The 13,259-nt window shown below is 42.1% G+C and overlaps 1 protein-coding gene and 1 non-coding gene across 3 annotated transcripts in view; one reads left to right on the top strand and one right to left on the bottom strand.

Annotated features, from left to right (window-relative positions):
* SYNPR (synaptoporin) overlaps positions 1–13,259 on the top strand; it is a 320,964-nt gene that overhangs the window by 36,305 nt on the left and 271,400 nt on the right. The window lies entirely within an intron of this gene.
* LOC119920363 lies at positions 8,897–9,034 on the bottom strand. Its single transcript, XR_005448114.1, has one exon. It is a non-coding gene; the product is annotated as a small nucleolar RNA SNORA7 (small nucleolar RNA).

Here is a 13,259-nt window from a genome sequence, read left to right as displayed (position 1 = left end):
TTTTTTGATTGATTAGCCACTGGAGATTTTTGAGGAGGGGAGTAACATGCCCAGAGCGTTTCTGGGCAAAGACAATCTGGGCAGCGGCATGAAGTATGGATTGAAGTGGGGAGAGACAGGAGGATGGGAGATCGGAGAGAAGGCTGATACAGTAGTCCAGACAGGATAAGATGAGAGCTTGAATGAGCAGGGTAGTGGTTTGGATGGAGAGGAAAGGGCGGATCATGGCAATGTTGCGGAGGTGAGACCAGCACGTTTTGGTGATGGCTTGGATGTGAGGGGTGAACGAGAGAGCGGAGTCGATGGTGACACCAAGGTTGCGGGCTTGTGAGACAGAAAGGATGGTAGTGCCATCAACAGTGATGGGAAAGTCAAGGAGAGGGCAGGGTTTGGGAGGGAAGACAAGGAGTTCAGTCTTGGACATGTTGAGTTTTAGGTGGCGGGCAGACATCCAGATGGAGATGTCCTGAAGGCAGGAGGAGATGCAAGTCTGGAGGGAGGGAGAGAGAGCAGGGGCAGAGATGTAGATTTGTAAATTCCAAGTGCTTAAGTGTTGACAATCTGAAGTGATAGTTGAGGAATAAGGGTGGAGGGGGTGTGTGAGTATTGACCTGTAAAGTCCTCCTGGAGAAGATGTGATTTCAGAAGGTCTGTGCAACAACCTCATCTGTCTTGCACCCAGTGAATGCTAAAAAATTGTTATTACTTCTATTAGCCTTAATATAAGGTGATCAGATTTGTGGGAACTGAAGTTGGAATGAAGAGTCAGATTTGGAAGTAGAGCTAATGCCCTATTGTAGGGGATGTTTATGAATGAGAATTTTATGATATAATAATGAAATATTGAAATCAAATACAAATAATGAAGTGTGTTTCACAGTGTAAGACAAAATCCCAAATTTCAAATGCGATAAAGTTAATGCCCATGTCCCTGAACTCCCTGCCCTCTTTCCTTCTCTTCTTCCCACCCCTTCTGAAACTCTCAAATCACCACCTCATTAGATTTAAATTAAATAGTCAAAAATGTTTAAAATTACATCTTTCTCAAGCATAATATATACTCATTCCCTTCATATTGTAACCTCCTTTAGGCAAGAGATAGTGCCAGCAGCATGGCTCAGTGGAAAGAGCCTGGGCTTGGGAGTCAGAAGTCATGGGTTTGAATTCTGGCTCCGCCACTTGTCAACTGTGTGACCTTGGGCAAGACACTTAACTTCTCTGTGCCTCAGTAACCTCATCTGTAAAATGGGGATTAAGACTGTGAGCCCCATGTGGGACAACCTGATCACCTTGTTTCCCCCCAGCTCTTAGAACAGTGCATCACACAGAGTAAGCGCTTAACAAGTACCATTATTATTATTATTATTATTGTTATTATTTTATTGAAAACTCCTAAGTGCCTAGTACAGTGCTCTACACACAGTAGGCACTGAATAAATATTGACGATGAGGAGGAAGAATAGTAATCAACAGTCCACTATGGACATCCACAGGAATGTATGATAAATTAAAATAAATGCCAAGAACAAAGAAATGCAGTAGGCATAACTACAACAATATTCAAAGACCCAAAAAAACCCCACTGTGGGCCTATCTTCCCAAGGGCTTAGTACAGTGCTCTGCACACAGTAAGTGCTCAATAAATATGACTGACTGAATGAATGAATATCTCAAAAGGAAATAATCTCATTTTAACTCACATTTTTTTTTGTAATTCCCTAGAAGTAGACCAAGTAAGATTCAGGGGATGGTATAAACTGATATAAGGTATAATCAGGCTGATCTTTTCAACAGGAAGCTCATGTTGTGCCACCCTGGGTGGCATGTTTTTCCTCTAGCAGTTATTTTCTTCTTCACACCAGGAGTGGGTTTTAGGGCATTGCAAAATTTGAGACCAAGGTACTTGAAATGTATTATTGTTGCTAAGATTACTGTAAGAGTGGACCCCTAGAGCTGGGATTTCTTTCTGATGTTCATATTCTATTCATTGCAGAAAGGGTTTGTTCAGCTGAACAGCTGGTCGTAGGGAGACAAAGTGAATTGAACTATTTTGGACATTTGAACTTGGCTGATGTTATGTATTTGAAATGATTAAGGGCTCGATGCCTGTCTGGTGGATTTTGCTCTATGAAATGTTAATCAGACAAAATCCTTCAAGATGATCCCATAAAGCAGCATGGCCTAGTGGAAAGTGTATGGGCCCAGGAGTCAGAGGACTTGGGCTATAATCCTGGCTCTGCCAATTGGTTGTTTCGTTAAGTTGGGCCAGTTATTTAACTTAACTGGGCCTCAGTTTCCTCACCTGTAAAATGGGGATTCATTGCAGGATCTCCCTCCTACTTTTACTGTGAGCCCATGTGGGTCAGGGACTGTGTCCATCCTTATTAACCCCACAGCTTAGAATGGTGCTGGACACCCAGTAAGCTCTTAACAAATATAATAATAATAATAGTAACCTCCTGGCCGGGTCTCTGCATAGTTTGAAATATTAGGTTGTCTGATCCGGTGAGCAGGGGGTGGTGCCAGGGAAGAGGGAGGTGGGACTTTCCATGAAGCTCGGGAGGAAGGAACCCAAACCGACTGTTGGCGTGCATGCATTTCTCTCAGTAGTCCTAGTTCATTTTCCTGGCCTGATCCCTGAGGTGGGGACACAGGGGGAGGAGAGAGCTGCTGTTACTGCCTCCCTGCTATACTTGGGTGGAGGAGATGAAACAAGACTCATGTTTGTTTTCTTTTTATATATAAAAAAAGACCAAAATAATAAATAAATAAAATCACCCAGCCGCTTCCATTGGGTGGGTACCAAGCCATGTCAGACTGCATTATATGACTGGTTGGAGGCGGTACTATGTTAGGCCATAGTTCAACCCCTTCGTAAGACACCACCATCAGTTAACTAAATGCCTCATGCAAATTGCACCCCTGTCACAAACTCCACCACATAAAGCAGGATCCAAGTTTGGTTTGAAAAACCTCACCAGCCACAAAACCGATCACTTTTCCATCGTTAGACCACCCTGGAATCTTTCTTAGTGAATCCCACTGTAACACTTCTTTTCTTTAGACTGTTCAAACCACCAATAAAAATGCCCTACTCTTTGTCACAAAACACTTTAACACTTTGCATTGCTGCAGCTTCTTCAGTTAGTGTTTTTAATGTTACTAGACTAATTGTGCGCAAGTAAAAAGGTCATTTTATTTCAGGAAAGAATCTAAATACTTTGAACTGCTCACATTAGCATGGTCATCGAATTTTCCTATACAGTATCTCAGAGATTTCTTGAATTTGACAACAACCAATGCCTCAAAGTCTCTTAGTTCTTCTCCTTCTCATTTTTTTTCGTGGCATTTAAGTGCTTATTATGTCCCAGGCAGCGCTTAAAACAGTGCTTGGCACATAGTAAGCACTTAACAAATACCATTATTAGAAAGAGCAGGAGCTTGGGAGTCAGAGGTCATGGAATCTAATCCCGGCTCTGCCACTTGTCAGCTGGGTGACTTGGGCAAGTCACTTAACTTATCTGTGCCTCATTACCTCAGTTGTAAAATGGGGTTTAAGACTGAAAGCCCAATGTGGGATAACCTGATTATCTTGTATCTACCCTAGTGCTTAGAACAGTGCTTGGAACATGGTAAGTGCTTAACAAATACTATTATTATTATTATTATTATTGTTATTATTATTATTATTATTATTATTATTATTATTAAGTGCTGGGATAGGTACAAGCTAATCAAGTTGGACATAATCCATGTCCCAAATGGGGCTCATGGTCTTAATACCTATTTTACAAATGAGGTAATTGAGGCCCAGGGAAGTTAAGTGACTTGTCCTAGCTTGGTTCACAAGGCCATGTTGCTTCTCATCATCTAAAAATCCTTGCTCCTCACTCTTCTTCTATTCCTGGCAACCATCTTCAACTGTTCACTCTCTGATAGCTCCTTCCTCTCTGCCTTTAAACAAGCCCCCAGAAAACATTCTCTGGACCCCAATTCAACTCCTAGCTACCACCCCATCTCCTTGCTATCATTCCTGCCCAAATTGCTTGAATGGGTTATCTACTTCCTCAGCATCTACCTCCTCTCCTTCAATTCCCTAATTAGTCCTCTCCAAAGTAGCTTTCATTTTATTCACTCCATTGAGAATTATCAGTGACCTCCTACTCATCAAACCTTTATCATACTTCTTGCCTGCTTTCAACACTGTGGACCACTCCCTTCTTCTGGAAATGGTATTTTTACCTTTTTTTCCTCTCTCACAATTATCATCTGCTTCTCCTTTCACCTCTGAATGATCCTTCTCTGTGTCCTTTACCAGCTCTTCCTCCACCTTCTAACTGTTGTAATCCTTTAAGGCCCTCTTCTGGGTCCCTTTCTCTTCTTAATTTGCACTCATCCCTTAATGAGCTCACCCACACCCATGGCTTCAACTACTTCCTCTGTGTGGATGACTCCCAAATCTACCTCTCTAGTCCTAACCCCTCTCATTCTTAGCAATCTTACATTTCCTCCTGTCTCCATGACATCACTATGTGAAATTTCAAGTGGCACCTCAAACTCAATATATCCAAGCCTGAACTCCTCACCATCCCTTCCAAATCATCTCCTCCACCTAACCTTCCCATCACAGTCCCACCATCTCTGTCTCCTTAATAATAATGATGATGATAATGGTATTTAAGTGCTTACTATGTGCCAAGCACTGTTCTAAGCACTGAAGCATTCTAAGCATTCTTAACTCCTCCACTCTTTCAACATCCGCAATATTTCCAGAATTGGTCTCTTGCTCTCCATCAGAACTATCACCAAGTTGCTATAGGCACATTTCATATCAGTCAGTGATATTTATTGTGTACTTGCTATGTGAAGAGCACTGTTCTGGAAGCTTGGTAGAGAACATAGCAAAGTTGGAGGATGCCCTGCTCACAAGGAGCTTATAGTCTAAAGGACTGTATGCTGACTTTACTATGTCAACCTCCTCATTGGTCTCCCTCCATCCAGTGTCTTCCCTTCTCTATTCATATTTCACTCTGTTTCCCAGATTATTTTTCTAAAATTTCACTCTGCATACTTCTCCAACTACAACCCAGCCCACACACTTAGCTCCTCTAATGTCAATCTGTTCACTGTTCCTCAATCTTTTCTGTCTCACTGCTGCCTTCTTGATCATGTCCTTCCCCGGCCTGAAACTTCCTCCTTTTTCATATATGACAGACCATTCATTCATTCAGTCGTATTTATTGAGCACTTACTGTGTGCAGAGCACTGTACTAAGCGCTTGGGAAGTACAAGTCGGCAACATATAGATGGTTCCTACCCAATAACGGGCTCACAGTTTAGAGACCACCACTCTCCCCACTCTCAGAGCACCCAAGAGGCATTTCCTAAGTCCTCATTTCCCCTACTCCCTCTCTCTTCTGCATCACCTATACACTTGGATTTGTACTCCATTTAATATTCACCTCACCCTCTCCCCTGTGCCTCCTTCCAGAACTTTAAGCACTCAATAAATACAATTGAATGAATATTCATAATTTATTTTGTCTGTCTCTAGACTTCGAAGCTTCTTGGTGGGCAGGTAAGATGTCTACCATTTCTGTGCTGCTGTTCTTTCCCAAGCGCTTGGTGCAATGCTTTGTACACAGTAAGTGCTCAATAAATACTACTGATAGACTGATTCTCTCCACTCTAAAGTCTCCAGTGGTTGCCCATGCACATCAAGCAGAAGCTTCTGACAGTTGGCTTTAAGGAACTTAATCAGCTTCTCCCTCCTCATTATCCACTCCCTTCACCCAGTGCACCTCTGCTGCACTCTTGGTTCCTCTCAAGCTAACCTACTCACTTTGTCTTGCTCTCATCTCTTCCACCACCAACCACTAGTTTGTGCCCTCTCCCTATCTGTTATTCCCTCTCTTTTCATATCCAACAGACTACAGTTTTTCCCCATTTTCATTGCCTTTCTAAAATCATATCTCCTCCAAGAAGTCATCCTGATTAATTTCTAATCTCCCCACTTTATTTGCCCCACTTTATTTATTTTGATGCTATTGATGCCTGTCTTCTTGTTTTGTTTTATTGTCTGTCTCCCCCTTCTTGACTGTGAGCCCTTTGTTGGGTAGGGTTTGTCTCTGTTGCCGAAGTGGACTTTCCAAGCACTTAGTGCAGTGCTCTGCACACAATAAGTGCTCAATAAATATGATTGAATAAATGAATGAATGAATTTGCCAAGTTAGCACTCACTGCCTAAGCACTCAAGTCCTCACAAACTCCCATAGCACTTTTGAACATATCTCATTTATTACTTTCTCCTACCTATAATTCACTTCAATGTCAGTCTCCTCATGCTAGATTGTAAGCCCCTTGAGGACAGTAACCTTGTCTACTAATTCTACTTTGCAAAATGTTTTTTTGCACCCAGGCCCTAATAAATGCAATTGATTTCTTTAACAGTAAAGACAGAGCCATAGGAGTTCTGCTACTTTTTTTACAATCCACATCTAATAGCAAATAATCCAGGGCCTCATGTGCAATGTGGGCAGCCCATCTAACACTAATCAAATCTACCCAAAAGCAATGTTTATGTCTAGAAATTTATTAAACCCCACTTGTGGCACCACTGAAATCATTTTTCATGTTATAACCACACAACAAAAGTACTTGGACCTTCATCATTTTTTGCCAGAACATCAGTCAAATGCTAGAGAAGCGGCGTGGCTCAGTGGAAAGAGCCCAGGCTTGGGAGTCAAAGGTCATGGGTTCTAATCCTGGCTCTGCCACTTGTCAGCTGTGTGTGACTTTGGGCAAGTCACTTCACTTCTTTGTGCCTCAGTTCCCTCATCTGTAAAATGGGGATTAAGATTGTGAGCCCCACGTGGGACCACCTAATCACCTTGTATTCCCCCAGTGCTTAGAACAGTGCTTTCCACATAGTAAACACTTCACAAATGCCATCATTTTAATTATTACTATTTACAGTTATGCTTGAAGTGCTGCCTGGCAGTGAATGAAAGTTGAACATTTTAACCTGAACACCACTGATTTATTTTTTTCTTTTACTGCCATTGATCTGATGAATTGTTAAACAGTGTCATGCTTGAGATTCCTGCAGTTGCTTTAGTTTAATCTCTATGGCACCTATATTTTGCTGGAAAGAAAATGCCTGCAGTAATTTGGACTCACAGTAATTCATTCAATCGTATTTATTGAGCGCTTACTGTGTGCAGAGCACTGTACTAAGCACTTAATGCAAGGGAAAGCTGTAATTGTTCGTGAGGGTCATGGGAGGCCAACAGCACTTCAATTAGAGCAATATCCAAGTCTCCTGGCCCACACTCAGATGTGGAAAGAGCACGGGCTTGGGAGTGAGAGGTTGTGGGTTCTAATCCCAGCTTCCCACTTGCCAACTGTGTGACTTTGGGCAAGTTACTTAACTTCTGTGTGCCTCAGTTATCTGTAAAATGGGGATTAAGACTGTGAGCCCAACGTGGGACAACCTGTTTACTTTGTATCTACCCTAGCACTTAGAACAGTGTGTGGCACATAGCGCTTAACAAAATACTAAGCGCTTAGTACAGTGCTCTGCACACAGTAAGTGCTCAATAAATATGATTGAAAGGATGAATTAATGAATAAATATGATTGAATGAATGAATGGAAATAACATGTGACAGTGATGCTGAAGTAAACTCTAAGCTTAGCATATTCATGTTTGCTTGAACTCAAGTTTTACAATTAATAATAATGGTACTTGTTAAGTGCTTACTATGTGACAGGCACTGTTCTAAGTGCTGAAGTAGATTCAAGTTGGTCAAGCTGGACACAGTCCCTGTCCCACATAGGGCTCACACTCAATCCTCATTTTGTAGATGAGGTAACTGAGGCCCAGAGAACTGAAGTGACTTGCCCAAGGTCACACAGCAAACAAGTGGTGGAGCTAGGGTTAGAACCCATGACCTTTTGACTCCCAGGCCCATGCTATATCTACTATACTATCCTGCTTCTCACTGATGTCATTTGCCCTAAAGTGTGCAGCAAAATAGGTTTTTTATTTTGGGGATTGGCCCTTTGCAATCAGAAATTTTCCTCATCAAACCTTAAGTATCGAAGCCACCAAACTGTGTGTGGAAGTCAAGCCAATCCTAAAAAACTACCACAAAATGGCTTGCTGTGTGTGCCAAATCTTTGAAATGATGGCATTTTGCTTCTCTCTGGCCTGTTTTCCCCATTTCACTCTTTCTACCAATGAATTGCAAACAACAAATATTTAAGAAGAAATTGAGAAATTAGAGAAGCAGCATGGCCTAGTGGATAGAGCATGGGTCTGGGAGTCAGAAGGGCCTGGGATCTAATCCCGACTCCACTACTTGTCTGCTGTGTGACCTTGGGCAAGTCACTTCACGTCCCTGGACCTCAGTTACCTCATTTATAAAATGGGGATTAAGATTGTGAACCCCATGTGGGACTGGCAATGTGTCCATCCTGATTATCTTGTATGTACTCCAGTGCTTAGAACAGTGCCTGGCATATAGTAAGCACTTATTACCAATAAAAATATATATTTCAAAGGTTGGGATTTGGGTGGGGTCTCTCCTGGTTAAATCTTCTGCAAAACTTGGTTGTATCAAGGGTTAAGAGCTACCATCAGATGCAATTTATCAGACATTAAAGAGTATCTTGTCTTATGATGGCAAATCGTCTCCAACCCTTAGCAAAGCCGTGGACACATCTCTCCCAGAACACCCCACCTCCTTCTGCAAACATTCTGGTAGTGTTTTCATAGAGTTTCCTTGGTAAAAATATGGATGTGCTTTACCATTGCCTCCTTCTGTGCAGTGAACTTGAGTCTCCACCCTCAACTCTCTCCCATGTCGCTGCTGCCCAGCATAGGTGAGTTTTGACTTGTAGCAGATTGCCTTCCACTGGCTAACCACTGCCCAAGCTAGGAATGGAATGGGTATGCCTCTGCTTGACTCTCCCTCCCATAGTCGAGACTGGTAGAGTCCTGGAAACCCTCCAGGTGTGACCCTGAGAGGGGATTAAAGAGTATAGGAGACTCAAGTAGTGATTGAATTCTATTTCAAGCACTTCTAATACCACAAATAAAAGAATGGTTACTTTCCTCGGGTCTTACGTTGCTACCACAAGTATTCCATTAATATTTATTGAGTTCCCAAATGCTTAGTACAGTGCTCTGCACACAGTAAGTGATCAGTAAATATGATTGAATGAATATGTAATATGGAAAGTACAGAATAATCAAATGACATGCTTCCTGCTTACAAAGAGCTTACACTTCAATGGGAAAGAAGAACATGAAAATATTTACAAGCATAGCAAGATAAATAATTGAATATATAACAGAACTAACATATAAACAATGAACAATCATATAAAAGTGTGTTAAGTTTTTTCTGCTTTAATAAGAAATCTGTGGTTGCATGTACATTTCCATAATGAAAATGAGTGAAGCAATTTAAGCTTCTGAACTTCTTGAAGCAAAAATGTGCTTTGTTACTAAAACAAATGATTAGGCTAGTATCCTAATAATGTATTTGCTGAGTGCCATGCATAATTATGGTGGTAAAAAGTGGACAGAAACCCAGCAGTGTCTGTTGCTGCAGGGGCACATGGATCCACACCACTCCAAGCCCCAAAAGTCTGTTCTGTGATGCCTGTTGCTGATAATAGAGACACCAGGAGAAGAAGTTTTGATGACTCAAAGTCAGCCATCACCAGGAATGGAAAACCAACTCAAGCAATTGGGGTGGGTGGGGGGATGCCACCTTCCCTGCCCTAAACAAATGTCTTGAAAAATAAAAATGCCACTTGACAGTTATCTCCAAAGAAGCCTCCTGGAGTAGGTGAGACTTCAAAAAGGGTTGAAACTGGGGATTACTGTAATCTGTCTGATTTGAAAGGAGGAAGGAGCTTGAGGAAGGAGGTGGGAGAGGCACTATGAAAAGGTGATCTTGGGAGAAAAGAAGAGTACAAACTTGAGTGTAGTAGGATAAGAGAGGGAGTAGATGAGAGGGAGAAAGCTGACTGAGGGCCTTAAAGTCAATGGTTAGGGGTTTCTGATTGGAGACATGAGGAGTGGAGAGATATTTGCAGAATGAAGTTTTAGAAAGATGTTCTGAGAAACAGAATGAATTGCACACTTGAAAAGGGAGAGGCTGGCACCAGGGAGGCCAGTGAGGAGGCTGACACAGTTAAGCTGGCTATTTTGATGGACAGGCAGGGGCTGATCTACTAAATGCTGAAGAGGAAAAAGTGACAGGTTTTAACAACAGACTGTATGTGGAAGCTAAGTGAGAGGTAGGAGTTAAGGATAATGTCATGATCATGGGCTTCAAAAACGGGGAGGGTGGTGGGATTGTCAACTCTGATGGGAAAGATAAGTGGAGGAGTGGATTTGGAGGGAAAATCAGGAGTTTAATTTTGGACATATTGAGCTTGAAGTGCCAGTGGAACATCCTGCAGGCAAGATGAAATGAGAGATTGCAGAGAAGGAAAGAGGTCAGGGTTAGTGAGGTAGATTTGAGAGTCACCTATACCAAGGTAGTAGTTGAAGCTGTGGAAGCAGATGTGCTCCCCGAGGGAGGGATTGTGAAGTGAGAAGAGAGGGGGACCCAGAACAGAATCTTGAGGTACACCTATAGTTGGCTTTGGGTTGCATTTTGGAGGAGGGGGCACCTGGTGCCTGATCCTATGTCCCAAATTCCCAGTCTTCTCCAGTGTACAAAGGGTAGCAGTGCCAGAGAGCACATCTCAGTGTCCAAACATCTAAACCACCATGATCTCTCCTCCCCCTAACCAAAAGAGAGCAATGGCAATTGTGCCAGAAGTCCAGTTTGGGCAAAAATGCCTACTCGATCATGTGATCGGCCATGTCCCAATCCAGCTCACTGGTTTGGCCACCAGTCATCACCTTGACTACCTGTTGGACCAGGTCTACCACCTTGGCCACAGGCACCCAGCAACATAGGGAAGAGGCCTCAGGAGGGCACAACCCACCTGCCCCCCAGAAAGCCCTCTCCATTTAACCATCCCCTTCAGCCCTCCATCCTCCTTGGATCTGGAATCCCTCCTGCTCCCAAGGTTGACTTGAAGAAAGGGAAATGTGGAGGGCAGAGGCATGAAACCAGCCCTAAAGGGAGGGTCCCAAAGAACCATAGTTTCCATTAAAATGACACCTCCATGATGTTAACCCTGATTTACTGTCACTGAGATTTAGGGCCTGGGGCTGGGGAGAGGGGCAGGGTCTAATAACATCCCCCAGTTGGTAATCTGTTTGTGTCTCTTTTTCCACCTAGACTGTAAGCTTCTTGAGGTCAGGGATCATTTCTCTTAACTCTACTGTATTCTCCCAAATGCTTAGTTCAGTGTTCTACAGATGGTAAGTGCTCAGTATATGCAATTGATTGATTGATGGGGGTAAGACCAAGAAGAGGAGACAGGAAAATCCCTTTTTGAAAGTGCTTCAAGAGGAAAACCAGGAAAGAACATGTTGGTGAAACTCACATTTCCAGGATGAAAGAGTGCAAGAAGACCTCTAAACTGTTCCAATAGACCACACAAAAGACTGTGAAGTTTGAGATTCCAGGGGTTTTATTATAGTACGCTGTTCAGGTTAGGCACTCAGTAAATATGATTGAATGATATAAGTCTCCTCTACCCCTTCTACCCCCTAACCGAGTGGAGATTTCACAAAGATTAAGGTACCAAGAGCTCATCTCAAAACCGAGATCAACTTTGTATGTGACAAATGCTTTAGCTCATCAAGGAGCTATTCTACTTGCACACAACACTGAAATGGGTGTTATTCATTCGTCAGTCTTTTCAGCCACACTTGCCTGCATGGAGAGTCTCTCACTGTAACTGGCTTCAATTTTGAAATGTACAATGGGAAAACTTTAGGTAGGGTACAGTGGAATGTCAGCCAATTTAGGGAAATGGTTGATTTAATGCAACCCTTTACAGTCTTTGTATTCCATTATGCAAGACAGATCTTAATTAGTTTCTAGTTTATATTTAAAGATCTAATTAATGTTATGGAGCTCAAAGAAAATCAGTTGTATAAATATGGCCATTGCCCCTGTGGGTGGCTTGCTGACTAATGATGGTGATAAAGTTCACAGGGTAAAGGATCAATTAATGATGCATTCCCTGATTATCTCCATAGAAACCCCTTGGGTGAAATGACTGCTATCAAAACAAGTTGGAATTTTTTGCCAACAGTGAATTTTATAAAGTTTGCTGTAATTGTGGATAAAAACATAAAGGCAGTACAGAAAACAATCTAGAGTGTCCATTACTGATACTGGGCTCCTCCATGGCCACATTGAAGGATGTGGAATTTTTTGTAGAATAAAATTAAAAGAAATATTGTTTTGTTCAGCTGCTGTGTAGAGTGGAAGTTGATAAACCCAGTGTTGTAAATCTAATTGTCAAAGATTGATGCCCGTTTACTTGTTTTGATGTCTGTCTCCCCCATTCTAGACTGTAAGTCCAGTATGGGCAGGGATTGTCTCTATTGATGAATTGTACTTTTCAAGCACTTAGTACAGTGCTCTGCACACAGTAAGCGCTCAATAAATATGATTGAATGAATTAATGAATGAAAGGTTTGTGTCAAATTGTCAATTGAATTGCTCTCCAATTGCGACACAAGTGCTTTATCGAACATCTACCATGAGTTTTTCCATCTCCCTCACTAAAAGAGCTACTGAGCTCTATTCCAGAACATACCTAAAGAGTTGTGAAAGCTCTGACCTAGTTACAGATATCTGCAAACAGTGGACAAGTGACCTTAGGATGTAAAGTTGGAGTCAACTAGGGGGTGCACTCAGTCTGATAAGTACCACTGGAACTTTAAACATGGGAAGAAAAGTGAGTACTAGTGCCAAACATTTAATGACTCTGACAGATTGTTCTCTTGCCACCATGATTGTGGTTCAGGATTATTTTATTGTTTTATTTATATTTCTGCAAGAAGAATCAGTGTGGCCTAGTGGAACGAGCACAGGCCTGGGAGTCAGAGGACCCGTGTTCTAATCCCAGCTCTGCCACTTTGCTGTGTAGCCTTGGACAAGTCATTTAACTTCTCTGTGACTCAACTACCTCATCTATAAAATGGGGATTAAATCCTGTGATTTAAACTGTAAGCACCATGTGGATTGTGTCCAACCTAATGATCTTGAATCTACCTCAGTGCTTAGTTTAGTGCCTGGCACATAGTAAGTGCTTAACAAGTAGTATTA

Source organism: Tachyglossus aculeatus, chromosome X1 (genome assembly GCF_015852505.1).
Source record: "Tachyglossus aculeatus isolate mTacAcu1 chromosome X1, mTacAcu1.pri, whole genome shotgun sequence".
Taxonomy (NCBI): domain Eukaryota; kingdom Metazoa; phylum Chordata; class Mammalia; order Monotremata; family Tachyglossidae; genus Tachyglossus; species Tachyglossus aculeatus.
This window is presented reverse-complemented; position numbering and strand designations above follow the sequence as displayed.